The 21,960-nt window shown below is 35.6% G+C and overlaps 1 pseudogene; it reads left to right on the forward strand.

The window, feature by feature from the left end:
• The first annotated feature begins 2,134 nt into the window (after positions 1-2,134).
• LOC149493572 (uncharacterized) lies at positions 2,135-20,806 on the forward strand (annotated as a pseudogene).
• The last annotated feature ends 1,154 nt before the right edge of the window (positions 20,807-21,960 follow it).

Raw genomic sequence — 21,960 nt, forward strand, 5'->3', positions numbered from 1 at the left:
AAATTAAGTTTTTTATTTTATATTTTTTAATTATTATAAATGATTCTTTATTTATTATTATATATCCCGTACATTTTGTATCTCGTATCCTGTGTTCGTGCAACCTAGCTCATGTATAAATTAAGTATTTCTTATTTTATGGCTTAGACTATTTGTATTTTAATTTAATTTAATGCATTATCTTGATGGGATCTAACTACTAGATATTACCGTGATAAAGACATTATTTAAAAATATAAAACAACTTATCTTCTTACAATTATTATCATTACACCTTAGATATTCTTACAACCGTGCTAAATAATTATTGTCCTCCTCATACTTAGCAATTTCAGAGGCTTACACTTCCATAGAATGCAAACTGCTTTACTTATCTATATATATATAGATATATTTCCATTACATTCCATTATTTTATTTTGATATTTTCTTATTTATATTTCATTCTTGCAATATTATGATCTTCTTCTTTATCCATTAAGGTTGGTACTTTTCAAGAATTTATATTTTTCTTAAAATTAATGCCTTTCATGCAATAATTTATAATGGGGTCTAAAGATTAAGTACATAACAGGGATAGAGCACTGACATTCAAGATTTCAGATGTATAATATTTGAGTTGAATATTTTTTTTTTTTCAACATTGGTATGATGTGTTACACGTTGGACATGCATATCATGTATTATTTCTTGTTTAGACAGTTATATGTGTGCTTGGTGGAGCTAAGATTTTAGGTTAGTGGAACCTAAATATATGCATGTAACACAAAAAATTGAATATTTTATATTTTTCAAAATTAATATAATCTATTTTAATTATTAAATTATTATAAATGAATAGTGTGTTACCTTTTAGCTTTTTAAATAAATTGTTGATACTCTTAAATCCTTTAATAAATAAATATTTTTATATTAAAAATTCTATTTTTTTAAATGTAATTCATTAATAATAATAATAATAATAATATCAAGAAATACAAATACGCATATAGACCAGATATAAAACTTTACTATTAATAGCTAATAGAGTTTGCTGATCTTTTAGCGAAATAAATGAATTCATATTCTTCTGAATAATGCAACTAAAATAAAAAAAATATAATTTAAAAAAATTTTAAAAAATATAATATTATATCTTTCCATTTGGAGTTGATCTTAACAAAAGATATAAATTTTCATAGCAGCAACTAATTCGTTAATTAATTTGGACATCAAATGATAACTCACTTAGATCTTTTATAACTGGATTATTTTTTCAATAATTTGCAATATATAATGAATACAGATTAGTTTCCGTTGCTATGTATCAATAGCATCAATGAAGGAACACGTCAAATTACCAGACTCCATCAATCGAAGATCTACACTTGCAAATCAAGATCTAAACTCACCAACCAAATAAATAAAATATCATAGTTTTATTTAATAATAGACCCTCTCAAAAAAAGGACTACCCTCACAAAGAAAGGACAAAAAATCCAAATATGGAGACAACCAACAATAACAAAACAAAAAACATAGATCTAAAAAGAAGATTAAAAGCAAAAAAATATGAAGTGAAAGAGGTAGTAAAAAGTAAAAGGAAACCAAAGCGAAAGAGTAGGAGGCAGGGCTACTACTGATAAATAGCAGCAGCCCTAAACTAAAATTAGGGTTAGAAAAAACTAGAGAGAAAAGAGAGAGTTAAATTTTCTCTCTCTGCGACTCTCTATTGATACTCATTTTTTAAAATTCTATAATTTAATAGATGCGCATGTGCAAGTGTCTGCAGGGACAAAAAATTTTTATAACATAAAATTAAGTTTTCCTTATATAAATTCATAAATATGATAATAGTTTTCTATATATTAAAATTACACACACACACACAGATATATATATATGCTAATTAGGTGGTGGTTTGGTTGGTCTTCTCACTTATGTGAAGAGCGAGAGGTCTCGAGTTCGAGTTTTCTCGACCACAGGTGTTTTGTCTATCTGGGTCAAATGAAATTCTGTTACTTATTTGTAAACATGCTATATACTATTTTTTTTGTTAAATTATAAAAAAGTTTGGCTAAATAATTATTTTAGTCTCATAAATTTAATAATAATTAGAATTAAGTTCAGGGTGGATATCATTATACTTGGAGTAATGGCCAGGGCAGGAATAATTAGAATTAAGTTCAGGGTGGATATCATTATACTTGGAGTAATGGCCAGGGCAGGAATGCCAATATTGAAGAACGCTTAGACAGATTTGTTACTTCTCAAGCGTGGTCTTCTATTTTTCCAGAGGCATTTGTCGAACATTTGGTCTGAACAGACTCTGATCACTGTCCGTTGGTTCTTTCTCTCTGTAAATCTCGCAGTCGCAGAATGGGTAGGCCGAAACCTTTTTGTTTTGAGAGTATGTGGTTGCGTTCCCAACTTGCATTAAGGAGGTCTGAAAATCTTGGGACTCTAATTCACTTCTGATGCCGAAATATGATGTTTCAAACAAAATTTGCCATTGCGGTCTAGCTCTTAAGCGATGGGAATGATCCCTTTTTGGGTCCATAACGTGACAGATTGCCACTTGTAGGGAATTGCTTCATTCTCTTCAATACTATGGTCATTCAGTTGAGGTGGTTTCTCAACACAAAGAAGTGGAGTGCCAGATTAATGAGCCCATGGTAAGAGAGGAACTTATGTGGAAACAAAGGTCTAGAATATGGTGGTTGTAGGAGGGGGATAAAAACATAGGCTATTTTCACCGAAAGGCAACCATAAGATAGAAGAAGAATGGGATCTATAAAATTAAAGATGATGAGGGGTGTTGGTATTTCGAGGAGGTAACTATTGCTGAAGTTATATCGACTTACTTCTACAAGCTGTTCACGTCTAATGGACCATCTGACTTTTCTAAAGTCTTGGATATTGTGGAGCCAGTTGTTACAAATGAAATGAATAGTAGTCTTCTTCAGCCTTTTACTTCCGCTGAGGTACGCTTTGCTTTAAATCAAATGCATCCATCCAAGGCCCCTAGCCTGTATGGAATGCTTGCACTTTTTTATGAGACTTATTGGAGTATTGTTGGACCTGAAGTGACCCAAAAAATTCTTCCATCCTTAATGGTAATGAGTCCCCTTTGTCAATAAATCAGACTTTAATCACTCTTATCCCAAAAACCAATAATCCCACCCATACCAAAGATTTTCGACCTATTAGTTTTTGTAACGTCTTATTTAAAATTATTACTAAGGTCATAGCTAATACGTTGAAAGTTATTTTACCTTTCGTTATTAGTCAAAACTAGTCTGCTTTTGTTCCTGGGGGGTTGATTACTGATAATGCTCTAATGGCTTTTGAGATTTTTCATTTTATGAAAAATAAGAATAAGGGTCAGAAGGTTTCTTTGCTTTAAAATTGGATATGGCAAAAGCTTATGACCGAGTTGAATGGAATTTTCTCTCTGCAGTTATGTCCAAGATGGGTTTCCATACTAAATTTGTTTCTCTTATCATGCCTTGTGTGAACACTGTCTTTTATTCTTTGCTCATTAATGGTTGCCCGCATAAATCCTTTTCTCCCCAAAGAGGGTTAAGGCAAGATGATCTGTTGTCGCCATATTTATTTCTTTTCTGTGCAGAAGCTTTATCATGCTTATTACGGCGAGCGAAGTCTAATCGTTAACTCCATGGTGTTCAAATATGAGGGGGAGCTCCTTCTATTTCTCATCTTTTTTTTGCAGATGATAGTTTAATTTTTGGGAGAGTGAATTTAGAGGAGCTTAATAGTGTTAAGCAACTCCTTTTGGAGTATGAAGTTGTTTCTATCCAAAAAGTTAATTTGGATAAATCAGAGATATCCTTTAGTGCGAATGTGAGAGGGGAGTTCTAGGAGATGGTGGAAAGCATTTTCGGAGTGAGAAGGATACATTGTAAACTCCAAGTATTTAGGGATTTTGGCAGTAGTTAGGCGGAATACCAACGATTTGTTTAGCAACATTGTTGACCATGTTGCAAAAAAACTAAAAGGTGGAAAGAACAATTTCTCTCTATTGCAGGCAAGGAGGTCCTTTTGAAATCGGTTATGCAATCTATTCCTTCTTACTTGATGAGTTGTTTTCGCCATGGAAATCTTTATGTCGAGCCAAGGATTTTTGGAGGTATAGCTTTCGAGATTTGCATATTTTCAATTTGGCTATGTTGACCCGTCAATGTTGGAGACTGGCACAGGACGATGGTTCTTTGTTATCCTCTTTCTTCAAAGCTCGATATTATCCGAATAGTTCTTTTTTGGATGCTCATACTGGCTGCCGCTCGAGCTTCACTTGGTAATCTCTCATGAAAGCCCATTGGATTATAAAGAAAGGATCTCACTCGGTTATTGGTAATGGCTCTCGTGTTCAAATCTGGCAGGATAATTGGCTAGTGGGTCAACATGGTTTGAGGCCTTAGTCTCCTCCGGCTCATATTGAGTGGGGTGCTACTGTTCATGAACTAATGCTTCCTAGTAGTTTGCGATGGAATGAAACTGCCATTCGTAATAAATTTTTACCTTTTTAAGTTGATCTCTTCCTTCGGATTTCGCTTTCTACATGCAGAACTGCTGACTCTCTTTCTTGGCCCCATACTCGCACTAGTAGTTTTACGGTAAAGTCAGCTTATCATTTTGCTCTGACTATATGCGCTCTATTTCTGCAGGTAGCTCCTCTGGTAACTGCAAGGATAAGGTGTTTGGTAGAATTTGGAAGTAATGCATTCCCTCAAAGGTGAAGCATTTTATCTTCAAAGCTGCAAATGCCTTTTTGCCTTCTAAAGAAAATTTGAATCGTAGAGGAATAGAATGTGATCCCATCTGTCAATCCTATGGTGAGGCTATAGAGTCGATATTGCATGCTCTTCTTCTATGTCCAGTTGCTAAGGTAGTTTGGGCTATTTGTCCACTTCGTGCCTCTCTTATGGATCCAGTTCTTTCTTTTTAGGATTGATTTTTTGCTCAACTTTGTGCTAGACAAAAAGAGCAAATGGAGCTACTTTGTATGGTTTTTTTGTGCCATTTGGCGATCTAGAAATCTTTGGATATTCTAACAGCTTCAAGTTTTTGCAACATCAACTTGTAGCTTTGCAACTAGTCTTTGGTTGGAACATACATATACTGTTTCCTCTAATTCCAGCAGTTCTAAGTCACCACGTCCGGCACTTACTTAGAGTCTGCCTCCTCCGAATTTTATCAAAATAAATTCTAATGTGGTTGTTATTGATGTTGGTGATTTTAGGCGAATAGGTTTGGGAATGGTTATTCGCGATTTTGTAGGTCAGGTTCTAGGAGTAGCACAATAAGTTCTCAATTCTCCTTTATCTGTTGATGAGGCGGAGGTTGAGGCTGCAACTATGGCTATTCGATGTGTAGTGCAGCAGAATTTTCTTAATGTTGTGTTTGAGCTCGACTTGCAGGTGGTTACTACATATTTTCAAAATGGTCAACCTATTCCTCTTTCGGACTTGGGTACTCGTGTTTTAATTCTTCAGGAGCAATTGCAACAGCTTCTTCAGGAGGTTTCTATATTGCATATTCTTAGACAAGGCACTTATGTTGCTCATAGTTTAGCTCATCTTGCTCTTAATATCCAGGACTCTAATTTGGTTTGGATGGTGAATGTACCTCCTACCATAATTCCTTTGATTGTAGTTGATTTACCTCTTTCTGGTAGCTCTTAACGCATTCATTTGTTTCTCTCAAAAAAAAAAAAAATTAGAATAAGTTCCTCTTATTTGATAAATATATTATTAATCTTTGAAATTTAGCTCTATTAAACTAGGGGTGGTCATTTCACGGTTCTTCGAATTGGAACTGTCAGTTCCAAATCGACGGTTTGGAATCGGTGGGAATAGAAATCGAAACTGTGAGAAACCAACACCATGAGGAACAAAAATCGGTCTGAACCGGAATCGAAATCTGTCTGCAGCCCAGTTTCAGTTTCAACTTTTGAGGAACGACCGGCGGTTCCAAGAACTAGCCGAAATCGGCGGTTTTTCCAATTGGTTAAAATTGACGGTTTGACCCGGTTTTAATAACTTTTTTATTTTTTCAAATATTTTTATGAAATCCCAAATTAACCCTCCTAAAAACTATATAACGACTAATTTTAAAGGTATTTGTGAAAAATCGATTTTTTGAATTTACTATAAATATCCATTTTCATTTTAAAAAAAATAAATTAAGTTCAAACCTTTTTCTAAAAAAAAAAAAAGTTCAAACCCTTTTTGAAAAAAAAAATAAGTTCAAGCCTTTTTAAAACAAATAAATTAAGTTAGGCCTTTTTTATTTTTTCTTTTAAGTTTTTTCTAAAAATTATTTCATAAATATTTAAATTTTAAATTTTCAAAAAAAAAAATGTTCCAATGTTTTTGATTTTATAATTATGCGATTCGTCGAAAACTTAATCGAGGAATTGGCCAGAACCATCGATTTTGGAACCGTTAAGTAGCCGGAATCAAAACCGTAACTGGAATCGTCAGTTTTCGATTCGATTCTGATTCTAAATTTTTTGGAATCAGAACCATGGCCACCCCTACATTAAACTACTTTGGTCCTCCATAAAAAATAAAAAAATAAATTTTGCCGTTAACTGAGGGATCAAATAACAATTATGAGGTAGTAAATAGTAATACTTCATCCATCTCATTTTGTTTGTTTATTATTTCTTTTGTAAATGTCCCAAAATATTTGTAAGTTTCTAAATTTAAATATTTAAACAATTATATTTCCCATAATAACCTTTATGATTGTTCATCTAATGAAGGACTTTTATTAATATATTAATGAGTTAAAGGTAAAAAAAGGAAAAAATAAATTTTGTTGACTAAATTCTTAATATGCGAGTTTTGCCAACCATATAAATAAAATAGGATGGAGGGAGTATTATAGTAAATGGAGAGGACGAAATCATCAAATACTTAAAAAGTACCCAAGCTTCACAAAATTAAGTATCTAGAATTTCATCAAACGTTAAAGAGGATAACATTTCATAATTCGCTAGATCAAACTTCAAATACTAATATAAATATAAACATTACACCATGGAACGCTATAAATAATGAATGTAATGTTTTGACCTTAACTTAAATTTTTCAATAGAATGACTAGATAGTTTAATAGATTTAAAATCTTATGGATTCATCAGTATATTTATCAAATGTTACCAAACCCCTGCAAGTATATTCCCGTTATACCCATGGTCCTAAGTCCAAGTCACCAGTAATTGAGTTGCTGAATTAGTCAGCAGTAGTTGTTCTCTTTTTGTTTTGATTCTGTTTCAACATTCCTGCATTGTAGGAGGGTATTCCTCCATTTCCCTATTTTCTTGTTGTTAGTGGGAGGTTATTCCTCCATATAGAAGTAGTGCTCCTTGTATGTAGGGAGTAGTTATTTCTGCACTTGTATATATTCAGCAAATATGATGGAATAAGGCAGACTGTTAAAACCCAATTTAAGTCTTCTTGACTGAGGTTTCAGGCTCCCTTTAACGAGTCTGACCTTTCTTGTCTTCCACCATAGGTCGCTCAAGGAAACACCCTAACCCAAACACCAACCCCTCCTACTACCCATCGACCCATAACTAGATCCGTTAGCCGGAACCATAACAGTTTGGTATCAGAGCCAACAGTTATGGGAGATTCTGTTCAAGACCAGCTAGCTAAGCTCTTTAACTTGTTATTAGCTGAGCAACAATCCAACAAGGAACTGCACGCCAAATTCGATGGTCTAACTCAGGAATGGGAATCCACTAAAAAGGATTTCCAAACCAGTAGCACTGGAAGTCCAGCAAGCTTACGGAGAGATAAGGGAATTTCGGGTACTGCGAATTCTGAAAAATCTGGAGGAAGCTCGTTTGTACCGAAATTCACAAAACTGGATTTTCCTCGCTATGATGGGAAAGATGACCCTTTGGGATGGCTAAACCGTTGCAAACACTTCTTTCGGCACCAACAAACTCTGGAAGAAGAGATGGTCAGTTTAGCTTCATACCATCTCGAAGGAATTGCCCAACTTTGGTACATGCAGTTGCTAGATGACATTCCGAATCCCTCTTGGGCTGAGTTTTCTCACCAATGTAACCTCCGTTTTGGGCCTCCAATCCGCAACAACAAACTTGGTGAATTAGCTAAACTAACGCAAACGGGGTCTGTCGCGGACTACCAGAATCAGTTTCAGGCTCTTGTGTCCTGGGCTGGAACTCTCACTCAACACCAGAAGGTCCAATTATACCTCAGTGGTTTACAAGACTCCATTGCGGTTGAAGTGGAGCTTCACCATCCCACCGATTTGGTTAATGCTATGAGCATTTCTCGGCTGTATGAATGCAAACTGTTTCCACGTTCTTCAGCCGCGAGAGATACTCGTTGCGTTGCAATTCCACCTGACAACCTCGCCAATCGGATAGTGAGGAGGTTGTCCCATGATGAAATGGAGGAGAGGCGGAAGAAAGGACTTTGTTTTAATTGTGATGAGCAGTTTGTTCGAGGCCATCAATGTAAGAAATTGTTTTGGATTGATTTGGAAGAGACGGAAGATGTAGAGGATTTCACAATTGATCCAGAAATTTCTTTGAATGCCATTACTGGAATTCGAAATCCTCAGTCCATGAGGTTCATAGGCAGCTGGATGCTTGGGCAAGTCTTGATCCTCATCGACTCCGGCAGCACTCACAGTTTTGTTTCTGCCGCAAACGTTGAGGAACTGAATGCTGTGGTAAACAAACAGAATGGTTTAAAGGTACAAGTTGCCAATGGCGAGCAACTTACTAGCCCAGGTATTTGTAAGGGAATTCCGGTTCTTCTGAAGTCTAATTCTTTCATGGTTGATTTGTTTGTTTTACCCTTAACCAATTTCGATATGGTTTTGGGGGTTAATTGGCTTTGAACCTTGGGACCCATTCTATGGGATTTCACCGTTATGCGCATGAGCTTTTATCAACAGGGCCACTTAGTGACATTGCAGGGTATTACTTCTTCAAGCTCTTTCCACGGTTCAGATCTGAACAACATACATATTTCATCTGTCCCAGACATCCAACTCCAGAAATTATTGGCAAAATTTGCTTCCTTATTCAATGCTCCTACTGGGCTGCCCCCTAGTAGATCTTGTGATCATCGTATTCCCCTAATCCCCGGAGTTGGTCCTGTGGTAGTTCGACTATACCGTTACCCTCATGGTCAGAAGGACGAGATTGAAAAGTAATGTGCTACATTACAGCAGGGAATCATTCGTCCCAGCCGTTCCCCATTCTCGTCGCCGGTGACTCTGGTTCCCAAAGCTGATGGTTCCTGGTGCCTTTGTGTTGATTACAGAGAATTAAATGCCAAAACCATCAAAGACAAATTCCCTATTCCAGTTATCGACGAATTATTGGAGGAATTGGGTGGAGCTAAGTTCTTCTCAAAGTTAGATCTGCTTTCGGGTTACTTTCAGGTGGGGATGCATCTTGCTGATATTGAGAAAACAACATTCCGCACTCACCACGGACACTTTGAATTCCTGGTGATGTCGTTTGCATTATCCAACGCTCCCTCAACTTTTCAGGCCGTAATGAACGAGGTATTCCAACTTTACTTACGGAAATTTGTACTCGTCTTTTTTGACGATATTTTGGTTTTCAGTCAATCCTGGGCAGAAAACATCCACCATTTGCGGCTAGTTTTCCAATTGCTGTTATAGAACCAATTGGTCCTCAAACGGTCGAAGTGTGTCTTCGGTCAATCTCAGATTTCTTATTTGGGTCATATTATTTCTTCCCAAGGAGTGCAGGTGGATCAGTCCAAAATTGCTGCTGTATTGGAATGGCCAAAGCCCAACACCATTCGTGGGTTGCGTGGATTCCTAGGGCTCACAGGTTATTATCACAAGTTTGTGCAGAATTATGGCATCATTGTCGCCCCCCCTCACTACTATGCTGCGTAAAAACAACTTCCACTGGACTGATCACGCTATCGATGCATTCCAGAAGTTAAAGGTGGCCTTGACATTTACTCCAATCCTGATTCTACCGAATTTTGATCTAACTTTTGTTATAGAATGTGACGCTTCTGGTACAGGGATTGGAGCAGTCTTGTTACAACACAACCAGCCAGTCGCATATTTCAGCCATTCCTTGGCAGCTCATTGTCAAAATCTTCCGGCTTATGAGCGAGAATTGATTGGCTTAGTGAAGGCAATAAAGCATTGGCATTCCTATCTGTGGGGACGTGAATTTATTGTTCGGACTGATCATTACACATTGAAATATCTACTTGAGCAGCGCCATCTCTCAGCAACTCAACAACATTGGATTAGCAAGCTCCTGGGTTTTTCTTTTACTGTTGAATACAGGACTGGCAAATCTAATGTGGTGGCGGACGCTCTTTCTCGACGGAATGCCGATGATTCAATCCTTATGGCTGTTTCCATGCCTCAACTCAGTTTGTTTGATGAAATTCGGAAGGAACATAGTGATTCACCAGCAATTCAGCAACAAATCTCTGCAATTACCAATGGAGCAGTCGCTTCAAAATGGTTTTTTCAGGATGGGTTACTCTTCTACAATAACAGAGTTTACCTGCCTCCTGATTCCCCATCAATTCAGCTGGTTGTTAGTGCTCTTCACAACCAAAGTCATGAAGGTTACTAGAAGACATTATACAGAATCACTATAGATTTCTATTGGCAGGGGATGAAACAATTCATAAGGGATTTTGTGCGTTCTTGTAATGTATGTCAGCAGCATAAAACTGACACACTACAACCGGCGGGACTCCTTCAACCTTTGCCCGTTCCCACTCAAATTTGGGCTGATATCTCCATTGACTTCATAGAGGGCATTCCCACTTCACGCGGAAAGAATGTTTTAATGGTTGTCGTTGATCGGTTCTCAAAGTATGGACATTTTCTGGCTCTCACTCATCGTACACCGCTGTAAGTGTTGCTCGCACCTTCTTTGATAACATTTTTAAATTACATGGGTTGCTAGAAACTATGGTCAGTGACAGGGATGTTGTAACACCCCTTCCCGGTCCACCCGTTAACCCGAATGAACCGAGCCGAGACGCTACAATCTGGTTGAACTTATATCCTGTCATGCTGATATTATACTGTATGCAAAATAAGAATATAAACACTCCCAGTTACACTCTAAACTTCCAACATCTCCAAGAATCATCATAACACAATAACCCTTTATATATATATCTTTACATAATTGTATAAATCCTCAAAAGTATTTAATATCTAGCAATTAATTTCATTCAGAATCTATATCAAGTTTTCATGACCTAATCATACCAACTATAGTAAACTATTTCATCTTCAATCATTTCATAAATATTATTCTTATCTCCAATAACTTACACCAAAATAATTACATGGTTCACTTATATTTACAATCACATAAGCTCTAACAATAAAAGAATTATACATGCCATAAATCTTAATACATGCCATAATTCTTAATTATACATCTCTCAATCTATTATGACCAAATTAAGCACTTCTGCTTTGATAGGACTCCTCAAGTCTTCAAGTAGCAACCACGATCTTCAACCTGCGCGTGATGAAAATCGACGCGCTGAGTATAAAACTCAGTGGTGCTCATAATTCACATACTAAACAAAGTGCGATGGCAACTAACTTAATATACCAATTTCATAAAGCATTGATACTCATAGAATCAGTAAATTTCAACATAAATGTCTCTTTATAGCAACAAATAAATTTCTAATTCATAAACATCAATAATTGAGTTCTAATTTCTCATAAAGCATTTACATGAACTTAAATCACGCATTATGATGCTATCATGATCTTACCTGCTGTTACCTGCTATTCATTATGCTGTGTGAATGAAACCAATAAACATGTATGAATACATAACATTATATTTCCATTGTCTTACTTGCTGTTCATTATGTTGTATGACTGATGCACTTTAGTCACAGCATATAAGGTATGATTAACAACATTTCATAACTGTATGGCTCATTAAGAATTAAATAAATAAACTTGTAAGCATATATAACATGATACTTTCATAATCTTACCTGATGTTCTTTATGTTGTATGAACTCTGCAACTTTGATTAAACTCAGTGAATATCACAATGAATGAAGAAACATATAACCACATACATATGTAGAACTAAACATTTACTCACATATGGAATGTAAGCACACATATCATGATACTTGCATTTTCCCTTAATGATCTTTCTTGCTGTTTAGTATACTGTATGATTATGCAATTTGTAGTCGATATAACTGTATAGCTCCATAAGGTTATAGTGAAACCTAAGTGATAAGATAAACTGTATGAAACTGGATGAAATTGTATGCTATAGGCCCCGAACCGGATTCGCCTATGCCAATATTGTCCGTTTTGGTGCCCCTAACCGGATTTGCACCGCACGGTTCCAAACTGTATGGGGCGCAGATCTGCTATTCTATGTCGCGACATAGCCTTATCTACATGGTTTCTACCTAACCTCAATGGAGCTTAAGATTAGCATGTCAACAATGTAACACAATAGCACATAAATGGTTTCACAACGTCATAGTTCATCATATTGATTTGATTTCACACCATATAAATGCTTACATGTTGTTTTAATCCATGTTCTTATGTTGCATTTTTGCTTTACAATGATTGGATGCATGCATGTTGAGCAAAGGAATGTAATTGTATAGAAAATGAAGTCCAAAATGCATGAAAACACAAGTCGTGAGCGCGCAGGGAAAAGTCGCGAGCGCGAGATGCTTCCCAGGGAGAAGTCGCGAGCGCGTCTTCAAACCTCGCGAGCGCGAGAAGTGCAATCGAGAGTCAGAGAGGTTTCTGGCTCAAGTCGCGACCGCGCAGCACAAGTCGCGAGCGCGAGATGAAGTCGCGAGCGCGCTTGTGGAGTTCGCGAGCGCGAAATGCGCAAATTGAGAGTCAGAGAGCTTCTGGCCGAAGTCGCGACCGCGCATGTGAAAGTCACGAGCGCGACTTGCTTTCCAGACCGCGCGGGCGCGCGACGTGTTTCCAGATTGTGCAGTCTGTGTTGTTTTGGCCATAACTCTCAATATACAACTTCAAATTGAGTGATTCAAAAGCCCACGTAAAGATAACACATAGAGGAACAAATAACTCTTCTATGACAATTCCTAGTTCCATCATTAAATGGGGTCAAAATCAAGATGAAGTTGCTGGTAAAATTTCCAGCAAACTCTGGTTCAGCATAAACTCATTCCATCCCCTGTTTTCTCACCATTACCAGTCCTCCCACTCAACATGAAGCAATATTATCTCATTAACAACACACCACACAATTTCTCATGCAAAGATATTGATTAAACTAAAAGAGATAGCACACCTTTACGCCAATAAGCTTAAGCTCTTCTTTTAGCTTCCTTCTACCTTTGGCTCACCTCTCCTATACAATAAAGTTCTTATAAATTATCTAACAGGATCACCAAATGAGTCAAGTATGAAATTCAAGAAGGTTTACTTACTTGGATAGAATAGAAGTTGAATTAATGCTTAGCTCCCATTAAAATCTTCCCCACCATTAAACGTGATGGAGAAAAGAAAGTATAAGAGGAAAGTAAAGGAAGAAGATGAAGATAAGGATGAAGAAATTAAAATGAAATGGAATCCACGGGTAGTCTCTAGAATGTCATTGATTTTTATATGAAAATTACCAAATGGTACCTCAAGTGTCAAAATGATACAACTCAATACCTCAACTTTACACTTTAGTGAAATCAAGTCCTAATCCTTATACTTTGATCTTTTTGTTTCCTTCAAGTAGGTCCACTTCTTTTCCTTATTTCAATTACATCCCATTCTAGCCCACTCTAGAATCTAATGGATCGAACCGGGTTTTGGATCAGCCCGACTCGACTCTAAGCAACGACCCGATTCAATAGAAAAATGGGACATTACAGTTCTACCCCCCTTAAAGAATTTCGTCCTCGAAGTTCACTTACATTAAACACTTACAACTCTCCTAATAGTTTCCAACTCAATTTGATTCTTCATTCATCGGCTAGCACTCACTAGCCTTATGTTCTCCACATGATTCTCTCAAATGAACATCCATACTAGCTAATATATCCAGTCTACATCAACACTCAATCCAAAGACCGATATACTGCCCAGTCTAAACATATCAGCATAGCATAGACATATCATATCATCATCTCATATACATATCAAGGCATTTCATTGCAATAGCCTATTCAAAGATTTGCATGAAGTACATTCTCAGAAGCATGATGAGATTATAGAAACATATCCTGATATCAGATAATTTATGTTCATAACTGTATGAATAACTTCATGTCGTCATGGTACTTAATTTCATCATGGTACTTCTTCTCATCCACTGTCATGCATATATACATATAGTCATACATGCATCCTTGCTAATTCCCACTCAAGAACAAAACAAAATGAAACCAAAGTTCCAAATGTCAATACATGAGAGTAATTGTACACAATCACAAAGTTATGCAAATCATGCAATGTGCCATATAGATTATCTCAACTTGACCGTTTATCCATAATGATTTGGTAGTTGCATCCAATTAGCAATTCCACCTTTCTCTCTTTTTTTTCTTTTTTTTTTGACTCATAGATAGCTCACATAAATCCATAAATCATCTGTGACTTACAAATACTTCTATTAATGATTAACCAATCATTTCTGTCTGAAGAATGATCACTTATAAAATCTTGAGCATTTGGCTCAGAATTTATTCTTATGTGCACATAGTGAGATCAACACGAACCACAATTTGTACATATTCATGAACTCTCAAAGGATAGTAAGTCCGATATTGTATATACTCTGATGCATCTTTACTTCTATTTCCATCAAATCTTAATAACCATGATTCCTAACTTGTCACAAAAACTCTGAATGATTATCATCTCATTTAAATCATCCTAATTTATATTCCTTCACCTCTTTAATTGAGACTTTTCTTAATCTTAAGTCACTCACATGACTAGATCCATTCTTACTTACCTAATTTCTTGGTATAACATCAATTCAATGGTTGGCCAACTATCTCTCCATGGCCAATGTCATTCATCATTTCACTTAATCATCATGGTCCAATATTTATATAACATCATTATCTTCATTTGGTGTTTAGGAGTCGTTTACCTTTTTCCTCGGATCATAGACTCTCTCAATAAACACAAATCCTTATGTATAACTTACATAACATCTAGCATTCAACAAATATTTTAAACCTCAAAATTTAAATCTTGTTCAATATAATTCACACTTATACCATATTAACCCTCAAGGTGCTACAATTCATATAATTTCACTACTAGGCTCATCAAGAGTTAAATAATTAATTTCATCCTAGAAATCACCATACTTTTCTTATCACCATAGTACGTTATATGATTCCTGATAGTCATACATTTGCAAAATAGCTGATGAACACCACAATATACTTAATTCCACCAAATCATAAGTAGTTCTCATAAATATAAATCACTTCTCATAAATGACTTGAAATAATGACAGTAGTTCCTATGAAAAATACTCATCACCCATTCTTAGAATGATTCACATCAAATCAGTCATCATTAAGATCATTTATGTAAATACACCAATGACTATATGTCTATATGTATTCTATCCAGCAAAATACTTATCTCAATAATCATAATAAGTTCCATTAACCACAATCATGTAAACATCAATACTCTTCGTAAATAGATTTTCATGTCCTTAAATCCGAATCAATTTAATACTAGCAACTCATCCTCAACATACTCCTTCCATAGGCACATGTACACACATTCATGCATTTTATGCAAGCATTTCACACTCACATCTTTTATCTTCAACTTAACCTGTATAATCTTAATCATGCATAACGTAACATATCTTTATGCATACACCACCATACAAGTGTACACTTCATCTGACATACTTAAATATATACATATATGTTACTTCCATGTTCAAGTCATAAACCATTATACGTTCATAGCTCATGAATTTATACAAGTGACTTCATTGTCATGTATAAAACAATCCTTCATTTATCAAAACGTTAGAAAACCACACTTGAAAAAATATATATATATATATATATATATATATATATATATATATATATATATATATATATATATATATATATATATATTTTTTTCAAAGTGTTCTGAGAAGAAGAATTTTTATAGCAAAATCATTTGTTCATAAGCAGCATAAACTATGCTTCTTCTGGAGGCAACATGAACAAACATTTTTACAAGTCATTCACGCCATCACAATCATGGATAAAAATCCGTTTCAAAATACATCTCATAATACTGATAACATGTAGAACTCATATCAACTCACGAAAGTACACAAATCCTTAATACCTCAATAATCTTTCATCTCCAATAACCATTACATCGACTTCCCTATCCACTATTCTCTAAGCATATCCTCCATGAACAATGATCTAAAGGATATAACCAGTAATCATCAATAGGAACCTCAATTTATACTCCGCTTACCACGACACTATTCTCCAATGGCTGGTTGTTTCCAATCAAACCAATATGGCATGTCTTTAACTTAAATTACTCATACTCTCATGTAAAACAAATAACTTCCTACATATATGCACATATAGTCCGAGAACCGCCTAAACCTAGGCTCTGATACCAAAAATTGTAACACCCCTTCCCGGTCCACCCGTTAACCCGAATGAACCGAGCCGAGACGCTAGAATCTGGTTGAACTTATATCCTGTCATGCTGATATTATACTGTATGCAAAATAAGAATATAAACACTCCCAGTTACACTCTAAACTTCCAACATCTCCAAGAATCATCATAACACAATAACCCTTTATATATATATCTTTACATAATTGTATAAATCCTCAAAAGTATTTAATATCTAGCAATTAATTTCATTCAGAATCTATATCAAGTTTTCATGACCTAATCATACCAACTATAGTAAACTATTTCATCTTCAATCATTTCATAAATATTATTCTTATCTCTAATAACTTACACCAAAATAATTACATGGTTCACTTATATTTACAATCACATAAGCTCTAACAATAAAAGAATTATACATGCCATAAATCTTAATACATGCCATAATTCTTAATTATACATCTCTCAATCTATTATGACCAAATTAAGCACTTCTGCTTTGATAGGACTCCTCAAGTCTTCAAGTAGCAACCACGATCTTCAACCTGCGCGTGATGAAAATCGACGCGCTGAGTATAAAACTCAGTGGTGCTCATAATTCACATACTAAACAAAGTGCGATGGCAACTAACTTAATATACCAATTTCATAAAGCATTGATACTCATAGAATCAGTAAATTTCAACATAAATGTCTCTTTATAGCAACAAATAAATTTCTAATTCATAAACATCAATAATTGAGTTCTAATTTCTCATAAAGCATTTACATGAACTTAAATCACGCATTATGATGCTATCATGATCTTACCTGCTGTTACCTGCTATTCATTATGCTGTGTGAATGAAACCAATAAACATGTATGAATACATAACATTATATTTCCATTGTCTTACTTGCTGTTCATTATGTTGTATGACTGATGCACTTTAGTCACAGCATATAAGGTATGATTAACAACATTTCATAACTGTATGGCTCATTAAGAATTAAATAAATAAACTTGTAAGCATATATAACATGATACTTTCATAATCTTACCTGATGTTCTTTATGTTGTATGAACTCTGCAACTTTGATTAAACTCAGTGAATATCACAATGAATGAAGAAACATATAACCACATACATATGTAGAACTAAACATTTACTCACATATGGAATGTAAGCACACATATCATGATACTTGCATTTTCCCTTAATGATCTTTCTTGCTGTTTAGTATACTGTATGATTATGCAATTTGTAGTCGATATAACTGTATAGCTCCATAAGGTTATAGTGAAACCTAAGTGATAAGATAAACTGTATGAAACTGGATGAAATTGTATGCTATAGGCCCCGAACCGGATTCGCCTATGCCAATATTGTCCGTTTTGGTGCCCCTAACCGGATTTGCACCGCACGGTTCCAAACTGTATGGGGCGCAGATCTGCTATTCTATGTCGCGACATAGCCTTATCTACATGGTTTCTACCTAACCTCAATGGAGCTTAAGATTAGCATGTCAACAATGTAACACAATAGCACATAAATGGTTTCACAACGTCATAGTTCATCATATTGATTTGATTTCACACCATATAAATGCTTACATGATGTTTTAATCCATGTTCTTATGTTGTATTTTTGCTTTACAATGATTGGATGCATGCATGTTGAGCAAAGGAATGTAATTGTATAGAAAATGAAGTCCAAAATGCATGAAAACACAAGTCGCGAGCGCGCAGGGAAAAGTCGCGAGCGCGAGATGCTTCCCAGGGAGAAGTCGCGAGCGCGTCTTCAAACCTCGCGAGCGCGAGAAGTGCAATCGAGAGTCAGAGAGGTTTCTGGCTCAAGTCGCGACCGCGCAGCACAAGTCGCGAGCGCGAGATGAAGTCGCGAGCGCGCTTGTGGAGTTCGCGAGCGTGAAATGCGCAAACTGAGAGTCAGAGAGCTTCTGGCCGAAGTCGCGACTGCGCATGTGAAAGTCGCGAGCGCAACTTGCTTTCCAGACCGCGCGGGCGCGCGACGTGTTTCCAGATTGTGCAGTCTGTGTTCTTTTGGCCATAACTCTCAATATACAACTTCAAATTGAGTGATTCAAAAGCCCACGTAAAGATAACACATAGAGGAACAAATAACTCTTCTATGACAATTCCTAGTTCCATCATTAAATGGGGTCAAAATCAAGATGAAGTTGCTGGTAAAATTTCCAGCAAACTCTGGTTCAGCATAAACTCATTCCATCCCCTGTTTTCTCACCATTACCAGTCCTCCCACTCAACATGAAGCAATATTATCTCATTAACAACACACCACACAATTTCTCATGCAAAGATATTGATTAAACTAAAAGAGATAGCACACCTTTACGCCAATAAGCTTAAGCTCTTCTTTTAGCTTCCTTCTACCTTTGGCTCACCTCTCCTATACAATAAAGTTCTTATAAATTATCTAACAGGATCACCAAATGAGTCAAGTATGAAATTCAAGAAGGTTTACTTACTTGGATAGAATAGAAGTTGAATTAATGCTTAGCTCCCATTAAAATCTCCCCCACCATTAAACGTGATGGAGAAAAGAAAGTATAAGAGGAAAGTAGAGGAAGAAGATGAAGATAAGGATGAAGAAATGAAAATGAAATGGAATCCACGGGTAGTCTCTAGAATGTCATTGATTTTTATATGAAAATTACCAAATGGTACCTCAAGTGTCAAAATGATACAACTCAATACCTCAACTTTACACTTTAGTAAAATCAAGTCCTAATCCTTATACTTTGATCTTTTTGTTTCCTTCAAGTAGGTCCACTTCTTTTCCTTATTTCAATTACATCCCATTCTAGCCCACTCTAGAATCTAATGGATCGAACCGGGTTTTGGATCAGCCCGACTCGACTCTAAGCAACGACCCGATTCAATAGAAAAATGGGACGTTACAGATGTGACTTTCATAAGTTCTTTTTGGAAAGAACTATTCCATTTATGTGGGACCAAGCTGTGTTTCAGTTCCTCTTACCATCCATAATCTAACGGACAGACAGAGGTTGTGAACCGTACTGTTGAAATGTATCTCCGCTGTTTCACTAGTTCATCGCCATCAAAGTGGATTGATTGGTTGTCTTGGGCCGAATACTGCTACAATACCAGCTACCATACCTCACTTAAATCCACACCTTTTGAGACTGTTTATGGTCGACCACCTCCTCGACTATTATCTTACTTGTATGGTAGTTCTTCAATTGAAGCGGTTGATACTGTTCTGCACCAACGGGATGACATGCTGCACCTACTTCGCCAAAATTTGTTACAAGCCCAAAATAAGATGAAAGCCACTTATGATCAGTCCCACCGTTCACTGGAATTTAAAGTTGGTGACATGGTTCTGCTGCGTTTAAAGGTGTATAGACAACAGTTAGTTGCAAAAAGAACTAATCACAAGTTGTCCGCCAGGTTTTACGGACCCTTTCGGGTTCTGGAATGCCTTGGCACCATGGCCTATAAACTAGACCTTCCAGCAGAGTCCAAGAGCCACCTTGTTTTCCATGTTTCCTATCTCAAACCCTATCATGCCGGTCAGCCTGTCACTCCAACATTACCACCTACCATTCTTTTGGAGGATCCTATCCATCCTTTAGCTGTTCTGGATCATCGTATCAAAGGAGGAATTCCAGAGGTTTTAATTCATTGGAGTCATTCTTCACCAACAGATGCTTCATGGGAAAGGGTCCAGCATATAACAGACAAGTTTCCAGACTTCATGCTTGCAGACAAGCTTCCATTGGGGGCGGGAAGTAATGTTACCAAACCCCTGCAAGTATATTCCCGTTATACCCATTGTCCTAAGTCCAAGTCACCAGTAATTGAGTTGCTGAATTAGTCAGCAGTAGTTGTTCTCTTTCTGTTTTGATTCTGTTTCAACATTCCTGCATTGTAGGAGGGTATTCCTCCATTTCCCTATTTTCTTGTTGTTAGTGGGAGGTTATTCCTCCATATAGAAGTAGTGCTCCTTGTATGTAGGGAGTAGTTATTTCTGCACTTGTATATATTCAGCAAATCTGATGGAATAAGGCAGACTGTTAAAACCCAATTTAAGTCTTCTTGACTGAGGTTTCAGGCTCCCTTTAACGAGTCTGACTTTTCTTGTCTTCCACCATAGGTCGCTCAAGGAAACACCCTAACCCAAACACCCAAACACCAACCCCTCCTACTACCCATCGACCCATAACTAAATCCGTTAGCCGAGACCATAACATCAAACGTGAAGAAGAAAGTTATAATTAAAACCTTAGTGACTGCGACTAAATAATTACTTATAATATTGTCCTTATATTTAACATCAAAGTTTAGTAATATATAAATTCTCCATATATTTTCAGAATTACACAGTTTTATCTCTATCTTTATTCCCATTACACTATTATAATTTTCTGTTAATTTTTATAATTTTCCGTTAATAATTTATTATTTTATTTTTATATTTTGTTAGAATTAACTAATCTGTCATTATATTTAGCATTATTTTATCTATATATTTTGCTAAAATTAACTCATATGTTTCTGTATTTAACGAAAAAAGTATAATAAATTAATAGAAAAATATACATTGTGACGAAGGCAACAAATATGGACAAAAATATGTGTATTCATTTATAGAAAATAATTTTTCATTTTTTATTTTCTATTTTCAGTTTTTTAAAGAAATAATTTTCATAAACAATGAAAAATATATTCACTTGTCAAGGGTAAATGATAGTGATTTTTTTGCAAGTGTACGAAAATCGCAACAAGTAATATAGAATGAGTAAAGTATTGTTTCCACAGGATTGTATACCAAGTACCAAAATTATGTTAACCTATTATTATTTAAATGGCAATAAGGGGAATTATTTTAAAAAATTAAATTAAACAAATAAAAAAAAGCAAAAAGAAATCAAGTAACAATATTTGACGAAAAGAAATCAAGGATTTAAAGCTACTAGAGATTTTGACTTCACTTAACTCTATCCAATTTATTTTATTAGTTTGATAATCAATTTTAATTATTCAAGTAGGGAAAACAATCCTAAAATCAGTAACAAGCTCTCCCGATGTATTGTTAGATATTTTAACCCGGTCTAATTACCTATCTTCCAATAGCACAATCAAACATGAATTAAATTATTAAGTTTTATGGTTTGTTTATGAATTCATAACCTAAGGTCATTAACTTATGCAAACCCCCATGAGTTAAACCATATAACTTCCGCATCAAGTTATTATTCTCATGTAATTTATTACCCTATTCATATCAAAAACCCTTCTCCCGATAGT

The sequence above is a fragment of the Jatropha curcas genome, chromosome 9 (genome assembly GCF_041381405.1).
Source record: "Jatropha curcas cultivar XTBG-Jc1 chromosome 9, XTBG_Jcur_1.0, whole genome shotgun sequence".
Classification (NCBI taxonomy): Eukaryota; Viridiplantae; Streptophyta; class Magnoliopsida; order Malpighiales; family Euphorbiaceae; genus Jatropha; species Jatropha curcas.